Source organism: Mus caroli, unplaced genomic scaffold (genome assembly GCF_978045245.1).
Source record: "Mus caroli unplaced genomic scaffold, Mus_caroli_1 scaffold_6, whole genome shotgun sequence".
Taxonomy (NCBI): domain Eukaryota; kingdom Metazoa; phylum Chordata; class Mammalia; order Rodentia; family Muridae; genus Mus; species Mus caroli.
The window spans coordinates 60,487,501-60,500,000 of NW_028227261.1; the positions used below are offsets into that span (position 1 = coordinate 60,487,501).

At 42.6% G+C, this 12,500-nt stretch overlaps 1 long non-coding RNA gene across 1 annotated transcript in view; it reads right to left on the bottom strand.

Moving 5' to 3' along the window:
* Nucleotides 1-5,540: 5,540 nt before the first annotated feature.
* The window catches only part of LOC147004253 (uncharacterized), a 12,049-nt gene continuing 5,089 nt past the window's right edge, over nt 5,541-12,500 (bottom strand). Inside the window, exons 3-4 of the long non-coding RNA XR_015047343.1 lie at nt 8,773-9,111; nt 5,541-7,122 (exon numbers count right to left, since the gene is read on the bottom strand). This is a non-coding gene — a long non-coding RNA (uncharacterized LOC147004253). The remainder of the gene's footprint in view (nt 7,123-8,772; nt 9,112-12,500) is intronic.

The window sequence follows — 12,500 nt, forward strand, 5'->3', positions numbered from 1 at the left end:
AGAGAGAGAGAGAGAGAGAGAGAGAGAGAGAGAGAGAGAGAGAGAGAGAGAGAGAGAGAGAGAGAGAGAGAGAGAGAGAGACGCATTGACATATATACCCACACATACAATATGGGCACACCCATAGAGTACATGAATGCACAGCATTCCAAAGCCAGTGACTTCCCAAATTATCCTGTGCTTTCTGTGGAAGTTAAGTCACTTACTCAATTATGATGAATTACCAAAGCCAGCCTGTCTCTGTTCAACAAGTATGCAGAAGTAGTCTTCAAATTGCCTCTTAACAGATCAAACAGAAAACACTGTGGCTTACATCTGACTTAATTTATATTTAATACACTTACAAGCAAGTTCTCTGGGAATCTCAGGAAAGAAGGTAGAGCAGGTGAGATCTCAAGCAGTCATCCTTTAAGGATAGAGACCGCCATAAAACATACTTTCCGGCACCTTTCCTGACCCTGCCAATATACACTCAGCTCCCCTTGAATGTCAGAAAGAGCAGTGTCCTGGTGAGGGATGCTATGGCATTGGCACTAAGTGTGACTTCTGATCGTTCCTGGTTTCAGCCTGTCTCCTCTCCCCGATAGCTCTTGGACCCCAAGCAGCTGACCGGGTTCTCCCAAACAGAATGAGGGTAAGAGAGCACCTGCTTCTAGAGAATCATGAGATTACAACAGGAACCTTCATTCTTCCTCTCTGCTTCCAGTAAGGAGGCTGATGGAGAACAAAGTTCATAGTCTTGACCTTTCCCCTACATGGTAGAGAGCAACTAGCTTCCAACCAATCCAACCTGTAATTACTGTCTTGGGCCATCGCAGGAAGGAGTTGAAAAAAGAAGTCAGATGTTTTCAGCATAAAGGCAGGCTCAGGCATCATTACCATGCTCCTAGGTGTTGTTCAGCCACCCACCTAGCCTCAGAGTGGGCAGCAATTAACGTAATTAGCACAGTGATGAGTGTCCTTCACAATGATAAACAGCTCAGCCCTGCAGAACTTGACAGACCTGTTGTTCTCACGAGGCTCCTGACCCTGAGCATCTACCTGGGGAGTGGTGGAGTGCAGTTGAGCAGAGAGTCACGTGGAACCAGATGTAAAGCCTGCCTTTGCTAAGTCCTACGTGTATGGCAGAGGGAGTTACCTCACCTCTGTGAGACTTAGCTGTTTTATCTGTAAAGTGGAGGTAATAATATTCTCATAGGATATTGTTGTTCTCTTTATCATCAATACCATCACCACCACCTCTACCACCATCACCCCTGTCCTGGGCTAAACCAGGATGCGGTTGCACTACAAAGAGCCAAGAGCTGAGGCAGCCAAGTCTCTTTTTTCCCTGGCTGAGTTATAAGCTGAGTGCTGATATGAGGAGCTTTAAGAAAAATGTCTGGGGTTCTAAAGTCAGAAATACACAGAAGAAGTCCTCTTTGATCTGATACAATTATAAGCATTTGCCCTAGTTTTCCGAATGACACAAACCCAGGCACCACAGCAGTTGTGGGTCAGTAAGAATGTGATAGCTGCTTAGAACCTGGTTTAGTAAAAACCGAGTGGAGAATGAGGAGTCTCACACAGACATCAGGTTATCCAGACAATGTGGGTGAGGATGGGGTTACGACAGACACTGTGTGCTTTCAGATCCACACAGCCAAGAGGGTGAGTGAGGAAGGCCTTTACAGTGGGGAGACACAGGCACAACTAGGACTCACTGAACTGAAAGCGCTGAGGTCTGTAAGAGGAGGAGATTGTGTCCCCGGATGATAGCTGTCCCTTGACCCTTTTCTCTTCCACCATGGAGTCAGGGCGAAATTATCATTATTAAAAGATAACCTTGAACCCACTCTAGTTTGTTTAACAAAATAGGATTTGGAAGCTTATAGTGGTGGTGAACACCAGTGATCTGGCCAAGCTTTCATGATGAAGAGGCTGATATCCAAACTGACCTTACTACCTGCCACGCTGGCACCTACTTCTTGCTTAATCTGTATGAATGCCTACAAACAAGAAGGCAAATGAGATGAAACACCCACGGCTTCAAGTGTCTGACATCAGACACTAACTTAGACTTAGGGTTAGGACCACAGTACTTAAGAAATTATTGTTTATTACATTTCTTTGATTGGCTCAGATATAATAAATACAACTCAAATCAAAATATTTGATAAATGCTATGGGTCTTAAGGCTTGGGTGGGAACTACCTCCGACCTCTGACCTGGAAGTACTTATGATGTGGTTGTTGACTTAGTTGAATATGTACACAGTGTCTGATGGAATAAATAAATAAATACAATATAATAAATCACCAACACAACTACCAACAAAAATATCTAATAGCTCAGTGGATTTACTAACATAGAGCACAGTGGCTGTGACAGAGGGGGTCCCATAAATGTCGTGCGTAAAGTTCTGAGTCTTCCAGATATGGAAGGGCCCGGTGCCCATGCAGCAATGTCCTAAAAATCCAACTGTCTCCATTCAGTGACACTGAAACAAATAGTGAGGAACAAACTTTACAGTATTGTCGACGTGCAGACTCCATAGGGGAAAGTGCTCAACATACTGTCATTGATAGGGGCTCTTTCTTGCTCTATCTCAACCCTGACTTACACGACCCCGTGCCAGTTTGTTTTATTCATTATATTATAACCTTTCTTCGACGTTCCTTTTAAGATGGTCCTCATTGTTCACCTTCAGGATCACATGGGTATTTAGAAATCTGTTGGATCTACAGGTGCAATCACTTCCAACTTCCATCAGACACTGTGTACATATTCAACTAAGTCAACAACCACATCATAAGTACTTCCAGGTCAGAGGTCAGAGGTAGTTCCCACCCAAGCCTTAAGACCCATAGCATTTATCAAATATTTTGATTTGAGTTAATTAGCTGATTTCTTATTTCTACATAGCAACTATACTACCAGCAATTACACAGCATATTTATTAGGAATTTACTATGTCAGGTACTATTATATGGACATAGAAATTCATTGAACATTCACAGACACAGAGAAGCACCGAGTCATGTCTGTATACTGAGTGAAGAATACAGCCGGAAATTTATTCCCAGCAACCTGGAGACAGAAGCTAAGCACATAAACTATAGGAATATGAAAACATCATGCCTACTGTATAACACTTCATTCTTAGGACCATGTTAAATCCTGGCATGGAACAGTATTCAGTGGACAGTTGTTGGGAGGTAAATGGAAAGGTGCAGAGGGATGGAGGGAGGAAGCGAAGAAGGGCTAGGGAGGCAGATGTGTATTTGACTCTCCTAGGTAAAGAAGGATGAAGAATCAGTGTTCCATCTTGCCATACTCAAGACCAACAGGGTCGCAGGAGATACAGTGAAGTCACACATGGTTCCTAAGGAGCCTCCAGCCCTCAGCCTGGTTGCCTGCTGGTGAATCCTGCTGCTACCATAGAGAGGCCAGAGGTTTGCCTTGGCTACTAGAAGTTCAACTGCAATGCAACAGTTCTATTCCAGAGACTGGCCCTATGCTGCAACCTTACAGCAAAATGAAAAAATGAACACCAGGAACCTTTCTCAAGGAGCACACAGGCCAGTCAAAAGCCTAAAGCCAAGGAGAGAGATGACAGAGCCTGATCAGTCTGAGGACAGGAGAACAGACTCATCTCTTACTGAATACTACCTATGGCACTGAATGCTTATCCTGAGGCCCAGAAATCTGTGGAAGTCTCAAACACATCAGTTGCCTGTGTGGCCCACACTGCTCTAATGCACCATCCTGTGACGCACATTACAGTGAGGCAGGGTTACTGAGTCTGCTGACCAGTGGGATTACAGCAATGTAAGAGTTTTGTTTGGTTTTGTTTTGTCCCCCAACCCCACCCAAGATGATAGATATTAGAAAAGCTTACTGTATGGTACCTGCTTGTCTTTGAGCGTATTCTCCCTCTGGCTTCACTCAGCAGTCTCATTCTTTCTCAGCCTTCTATCAAGCAACCTTAGCTGGCTTCTGTCCCGGCCTGCGGGACAGTTGAACAGGGTCTGAGGAACCACCTGTGGAGAGAATGAAGGGCGAGAAACAGAAGGACGGACAGCAAGTCTGATTGATCAAGCTGTCAAATTTTATTATTCCCAGGAAGGTTTTATGCCCACAGAAGCAGAGTATGGAGAGGGGAATGACACAGAATCGCTTTGTTTCTGGGAGAACACACCTATTCCCAAAAGCAGGATATTGGCTAGGTAAAAAGTTCAGCAGGAGAAACAGAACAGAATGGGTTGCTAGGTACCTGTCCACAAGATCTATAGCTATTTGTTCTTAACTGGGGGTAGTACTTTCCCATAGAGCCCTCAACTTTTTCCCACAGAAATCTCAACTAAGCTAGTACTTTTCCACTAAGGCCAAGACTTTGTAAGTAAGCACTTATGGCTGACAAGGCAGTTAACATTCAAACATTCAAACAGTTAACATCCCAACAGGCTTCAAAGTAAAGTCCTATATTAGCTGCTAGCATGTAAGTGTGGGTGTATTTTCTCATTCAAATTTCTTTTGGTTTGTGCTTCCTTCAGTTTTATCTTAACACTGCAGCCAAGGTATTCTAATAGATTGTATGGTCTACCTCAAACTGGGTTTTGCAAAAGACCAGTTGTTTTGTAATGTTCAGTTCTGAGGAACTGCTATTTCAGGAATCCACGTATAAATATACAAATGCTAAATTTATATATATATGCATATATACATATATATATAATTTATATATAACTGACTCTGTTTAGTGTTGCTTGTATGTATGTACATATGTTTAGGGCTGGCTGGCCACTTGAAGCCAGAGTTTTAGTTTGAACCTACATCACCCTGATTCTAAAATTCATAATTTCCCACCTTATCAACAGAGGATCACTAGCACTTTTACAATAAGAGACAATGTTCAACGATACATGAACAAACCTACTTAATAGCTTTGTATTTATATATACACTTGCCTAAAGGCTTGAGCAAAGAATTACTTGTTATCAAGGAACTGCAGTTCCCAACACAATCCAATAACATCTATAGATCATCTCCATGAACAGTTTTGACTTTTGAAAAGACATGTAAAGAGAAGAACTATATAGATTTTTAGATATGTAAGTGGACACATAAAATGGAAAGGCTCAGGGTGAGTGACTGAAAATTGAGAAATATGACTTTTAATCCTAGCAAATCACTGATTTTAGATATGTAAGTGGACACATAAAATGGAAAGGCTCAGGGTGAGTGACTGAAAATTGAGAAATATGACTTTTAATCCTAGCAAATCACTGACTAAGACATTTGTGTTGGAGTATATGATTGATTCTCATAAGCTATATTGAGCCATACTTTCCAAATTACTTGGAAGAGTATGCAAATTAGAACACGCCTGATTTCCTGGCCAACATTTTAAGGAAATTAATCTCTCTCTTTCTCCCTCTTTCTCTCTCTCTCTCTCCTTCTCTCTCTCTCTCTTCCTCCCTCCCTTCCTTCCTCCTCTCACCCCCTCTCCCTCCATGCCTTCCTACATCCTCTCTTCTCTCTCCCTTGCCCACCCCTGCTCCAGATTTTTTCCAAAACTACCACATGCATACCCCATGGCTGTGGAGGCCAGAAGGTGTGAGAACCCCCAGAGCTGGTGTTACAGGAGGCTATGAGCTACGAAAGAAACCTGGTTCCTTGCAAGAGCAGCAGGTGCTCTTAGCTGCTGAGTCACCGCTCCCGTTCTTTTCTTTAATGTTTTGGATCACTGGGTGTCTTGATTCAGGGCTCCCATGTGGCTGCTTTAAGAAGCACTTGGTTATCCTTGGTTTGAGGAAGTGATGGAAGATGTAAAAGATGCTGCTGCTGTTTCTAAGCAACTCTTGAGAGCCTAGTGGATATCCCCAACTGACCCACATACTAGATGGCTGGGTTATGCAAAGAGATAAAGACTCTAGGTCTACCCATGACACCTGGCTTTCCCTTCCATTTTTGGCCACTAAGTTATTGTGTCGTTCAGTTAACCACAGCTGGGTATTTCAGTAGCAAATCATTTTCTAGAAGTGTAGACAAACCTTTCCCAGAAAGACCATTTTGGCCAAAGCAACATCTCTGTAGGTTAGGGGACACTTGCTGTCATAGGCACCTGAGCCTTCTGGAACTCTGGGACTTTATAACAAGAATATAAGCAGATGGCTGTCATGAAATGGCCTCTGGCTTTTGCTTACTATTAGTGTCCTATCAGAAGTGGCATAAGCCGCATGGTTATAAATCTACCTGCTGTGCCAGGCAATGAGTACTCTGGTTAAATGTCCATACTTTTATCGCTGTGTTCACTGTTGTAACAGAGTTTGCATTTTTAAAAAATGAATAGTACAACTTCAGAAGATGCTAAACACAAACTCCTCTGCAAATATTCTTTTCCCTTGCTTTATTGTTTTCGTTTTATGTTTGCTATGGTAGATTATTACTCAGAAAATGCTCCCTCCTTTCTTTATACAACCTCGATGACTTCCCAGCTCCACTGACATGAACCTTGTCCATACGGCATGCTTCAGGACAATGACGACGACGTACCAGATCTAAGCCTTGCCCTTGAAAAGCTTGCTGTGTGCTCACTTACTGTGTTCTGTGCCCTGGAAGAGCATCCCCCACAGAGGCCGCCTCCCTGGCAGAGTTCCAGAACGAGACGCATTAGGAAACCCTGAGTCTGACCCAAAGTCCAACCCTCCAGCTTGCAAATTACATGTGCATGCAAGGCTGCATCAGGGCAGCGATTCCAGGAAAAGTCATCATGACTTAGAAAACCATGGGGTGGCTGGGAGGCACAGCGGACAGCAGAAAAGACTGAATGGAGTCAGAGGAAGGCTAAGCCACTTAACTGACTTCAAGCCAGTGAGCAGAAAATCAAGTGTTCAGTGCCAGATGAGGCTTAGAGTTTGTGGTGTTTGTTTCCTGATAATTGCTGGGTAGTTCACCCATTTTGACCAACACAAACTTAAAGAAATCATCTCAGTTTTAAAGAACAATCCCCCAGGCCCAAACCTGCTTAGCTTCTGAGATCAGACAAGATCGGGCACATTCAAGGTGGTTGTAGATGCAATCTCTCCTCCTCTCCAGTTCAAGTGGCAAATAACCATCTGGTGTAAGCTATTTCCTCCTCTGGTTTTTCCAGGATTAAATGAGCAAATATATGTTAAAAACAAAAACAGAAAACACTTAATGCTGTCCATAACAAGTATCTATTTATGAGGCATTTTTATTAATAATCTCATACCAGTATATTCATGGACTTTTGTAAACTCATAAACTTGGTTTAGTTTAGTTGTTGTTATTTGCTTGTTTGGAAACACTTTAAATTTACTGTGTAGACCAGGCGGACCTCAAACTCTTAGCAATCCTTCTGTCTCAGCCTCCTGAGTGCGGGAATTACAGTATGTACCATCATGCCTGGCGTACGGCTTTCTCAATTTGTCAAAAATAAAAATGTTCACATGGTCTCTGTTATGCCCTTACAGCTTGCTTTGCTCATTTAAAGCCATCCACACACTCCCCCAGGTCAGCTTGTATTTTCAAAACAACTCATCTTCCAATGTGATTACATGATATTCCATGGTTTGAATTATAATATTCAAACAAACTATATAATTAGTTTGGTTTTTTTTTTTTTACCTGTTTTCATTCGCTACATAGAGAATCTAAAATTCATATTGCTAAATAACATCTGACCTACGTATCGATCACATGTTCTTCCATGTCAGGGTCATCTTTGTGACATGACTTAGCCCATTGATGATGAACAGAAGTGATCTCTAGACAAAGCTTTAAGAGTTACTCAGTACAGATGGTACAACTTCCACCTCTTCTGGGGCTCACACTGGCAGTATGTCAGGCAGGGCTCATCTAGGCTAAGTCTCGAGAGTGAGAATCCTGGCCTAAATAACATTGGAAATGGGCAAGCACAGAAGACAAACTCAGGTTGTTCTAGTCTCTGGGGCTGCTGATCATTGCTCCAATGGGATAGAGGATGCAGATCCAGTGCATACAGACCTCCAAGCATTTGGGTGTTCATTGGAAGCACCATCACAGTTTAGCCATGGGCCAGAATGCTGAAGGAATGTATGGCTTGAAAGAATTACTGGGAACAGCAGCCTTCCTGACATATCACTTGCTTCCCCTCTAACTGCCAAATCTGTAAGAATGGGTACACAGTGTCACAGAGAAGATATGTCTCTGCAGCAGAGTGGACTGAGAACCATCCTCTGTGCAGAGAAGGTTATTATATAGGGAAGTATCATAGAATCTGCGTCCTGATTTCTCCAAGCTCCATACTCCATACACACAAACACAACAAGGTTGGGTCCTATTGAGCGTGTAAGCTTCTTGAGGTATACCCCCCTCTTTCTAGAATAGGTCCTCTCTGAGGCCTCCTCTTCTCCTAGCTATTTCCACCTACTTTGGAAGGTTCTGCTTATTAACTAGTTTCTCTAAAGCACTTTCTTCCACCTCTTTCCTTAACAGAGAGGCCCTTCCACATAGGAATCCTGTAACGCAGAGCATTGTCATGCTGGATTATCCCATCTTCTCTCATCTATTTTCCTTGCTGTACCTCAACCAATGGGCATGCCCAAAAGCTCTTGTTTAGCAATGTTTACCAGTTGCTAAAATGAAATAAACACTCAAAATATTCAATATATTAATAAAATGTTTAACAATATGTGCCACTTGCATTCTGAAATCCAACTGAAAAGCACCTGGCATTTCAATAAACGCCCACTCGAAGATGAGAAACAGAAAAAGGCAAAGACATACCTGACATACCTCAAGAAGCTTACACGCTCAATAGGACAATAGGCTTAGGTGTTATGGACCAGGGCATATTTGGAGCTGTAAAGGAGAGACGTGGAATAGATATATCTATACACATGTTTAAATGCCTTGGTAGGCTTTGTAATGTGGTCAAGTGTCATATGTAAAGTGTTTATTTTCCTAGGAGTAGATATGCCATGACCATCAAGATGTAGACACCTATGTAGTTTCTCCATTATTAACTGTGTTATCCTCAGTATGTAATCTTCTTTCTTTTCAAGCTGGGAAAGCCAGAACAAAAGCCTCAACTTCGACCCATCGTTTCTTCTTATGAAGGGCATCCTACAACACCAAGTGAAATCAGAAGATGTTATCATCTTTACTCCAAAATCCCAGTGGAGCAGCACAGGGAAGTTGACTTCTCATTCACAGCCCAGCAGGACTACTTCTGACCAGTGAGTCTCCTTCCACGGGGTCATTCAGAGATCAAGGGCTCTGTTCTTCTGTGTGTTCTTGAAGTCCCTTACATTACCAGGTGATATGAGAAGATGACTTTATGAAGCAAGCCTGTAAATGAACAGGTGTCACAACCATCCTCTCTGTGCTGGATAAAACTCAGACACATCTATTCACAAAGGAGCCCACAAACACATACTAGCTTCAGACAGGTAGGAAAGGCCCAGTTTGTACCACGATACTTTCCTGGGACAGACGGTCAAACTTAAGTCTTCTTTGGTGATCCTTATGGATACTAAAAGTAAGTTCTTTGATATAATGTTCATCTACTATGAAAACATCATCCCAGATTTATAAATTGTTAATTATAAAAGGGTCAAATATAGACCCACAAAAGGTGGATAGACTCCAAACAAGACTATGTGACAAGGCTTCCGTGAACTGTGGCAGTGACTGATGATGCTTGCAGAAAATAGGATGAGCTCGCAGAGATCATGAAGAAGTCTGGCAGAGCATTTTACAGACAACAAATGTGTCTAGTGGCAGAACCTCACCTCTGTGAGCACAGCAACTGTTCTACTGAGAATCTACTCCAGAAGTTCTTGCTTGAACACAATCAGACCCTTTCCATCAACTTCTAATCATTACCCTAGCTTTGATCTCAAAAACCTAGAGCAAGTCAATTCTCCTACAAGGCTATTGCCCCACCGTCTGACAGTCTTTCTAAGGGCTCAGGCTTTCCCACCTTGCCCCCACCTAAAGAAGGCCAGCTTCTTCTCTTCTTGGGAAATAGTTTCAGGCCCTCAGCATATGCTCATCTTTTCCTTGGAGCTTTATTGATCAGCCACAGAGGCTTCTAACTTTTTCATCCACTTTTTCAGTAGCAATTGCTCAGTCCATCCCTTTTCAGTGCTCTGGCCATCACATCCTATACTTCAAGACTAAAGGCACTTAAACATGAGAATGCTGCTTGTACTGGGAGTCAGACCTTGGAAGATGATGTCTGGGACTTGGGCTACTTAGTGGGTATGTAGATTTTGTGGATATTCTGTGCATACCGTAAAGGCAATGGTGACTGCCAGTCATACAGACCTCCTTGTCCCAAATCAAGATATCCACAAAACATCACAGGAGCACTGATGAATCACCAAGATCTACTTAGGACTCTGTGCCCAGCATCATGCTAGTTGCTCAACATACTACAGGCACCAAATGCACTGTTTCCCTCTGCCTTCTTAATGCATGGCCGCTGCTGGGTTAGGTTAAAGAGATCTCAAGAGAAAATTAGAGGTATACAATTAATTATACAAAGAGATACCAAATAATGAATTCCACTGCTAAGAAGAAATCACTACCAACCTGGCCTTAGCTTTCCACTTGAGGATACTTGGTATAGATCTTCTTTGTCACCTCTCAATGCATAGTCACTCCTCATGGACAGGAGAATGAGCTACCAAAATGGCTGAGTGCAGAAGGACCCAAGCATACGTATCTGCAGTTTTTCTCCCTTCCAAGATAGTTCAGCAAGACTAGCCTGTCCCTTAGGAATCTCTGTGTACGTACCTAACCAGGCACAAGTTAGTGTGGTAAAGCACCAAGAAACCAGACATGGCCTTGTGCCTAGGCTGCCCTCCAGCTGGGATCTATCTCCAACTCTATCCATCTGATTCCTGGGTCTCATTTTCATCTGGCTCTGAACTCAGAAAACAAAGAAAGGAGGGGAAATTATAGGGACTTTTGAAGAATGTGTAACAGCAAGGATGATCTGAGGATAGTTTAGGTGGGAGATGAGGACCTTAGAGGAGCCATGGAATGCTTTGTCATCTTGACAAATATCCAAAGGAAAAAAAGAAATCACTTGAGGAGCAGGAAACCAGGGGTTGGATATCATATAAAGAGTTTTAGGAGAAACAAACATCTTGTCATGTTTGGGGAACCCAAGACCAGTGTGGGGATCATTATGGTTAGTCACAAATATGACCAGCTCTTCGCTTTCCTGCTCCCCTGTCGCTGAATGGGCCAGGAGGCTTCTTTCAGCCAATCAGATTGTGAGATGTGACATGTAACATTTTAAAGCAAAGGCATATTATTGTTGAGACAAGAGTCTTCAAATCCCTTGTTCCCTCTATAGAGGGAGTATTTAGGCTCCTGGAAGTTGTCAGTCCAGCAGCTTGGGTCCCAGATGAAGGTGATATCATCAGAGACCCTGCCAACCTTGATAAACATGAAGCAAGAATAAGAAATCAACCTTCTGTCACAAGTCACTCAAGTTTAGATATCAATTCTAAACTGTAGTATAACTCATTCAGCAGTGGACAGTGTGGCTAGGGGAAAAAAAAACAGATTCAGGAGAAAGGTATGAGATCGGAGAGAGGTAAGGTGTAGCAAAGTAGAAAGTGGGACCGATTTGGGGGGGGGTTAACTAAGCAAATGCAAAGAAGTGAGGGAGAGAGGCCCAGGCTTATCAGTCCAAGTAGGGAATTTGCCATGATCCAATATTACTACTTAATTCTAGGTAATATTTCTGCTTCAGCATTGAAATGCTTCATAATTCCACAAGCAACAGCAATTTTAAAATTTTCATCAAGTCTTTACCAAGCATCCTTTATCCTTCCATGTGCCAGGTACTTATTAAGCATTGGAGCTACAAAATAGGAATGACAGCACTTCTGAGTTTTGAGGCAGTATTGAAGAAGACAGAAGAGAGCTCTAGGCATTCTCTCTTCCAGGTATGTACCCTCTGTGATGAATGTCAAAGAAGATAAGACTATTTAAGAGTAGGTTGGAACACTGGGAGGGAAAGCTTCCTGGGGAGTGATTATTTGACCTGGGTCTTGAGAAGGAACAACTTACATAAAATCACATTATTATTATTATTATTATTATTATTATTAACTTTGTGTGTGTGTGGAAGTCAGATGACAACTTGGAATTGTCAGTTCTTCCTTTCTACCATTTGGGTCCCAGTGATTGTACCCATGTTATCAGGCTCTGTGGCAAGGGCCTTTAGCCACTGAGCTATCTCCTAAGGCAGTTAACATTTTGATTAAGAATAAAATATATATTTAAGGAGGGATATAAAGTGTTTGGAGTGGCTGAGAGTCCAAGGAATGGATGGAATGCAGATTGTAGGGTGTGGCGGATGGCATCGCTATTTACAAATACTTGCTTCCCTTCCCGTGACGTCAGGCTTGACCACGTGGACTGCTTTCAGTAGAAGCTTTAGTGTCTGTGTACTCCATGCTCTCAGCAATGATTAGAAGAATGAGGATGCT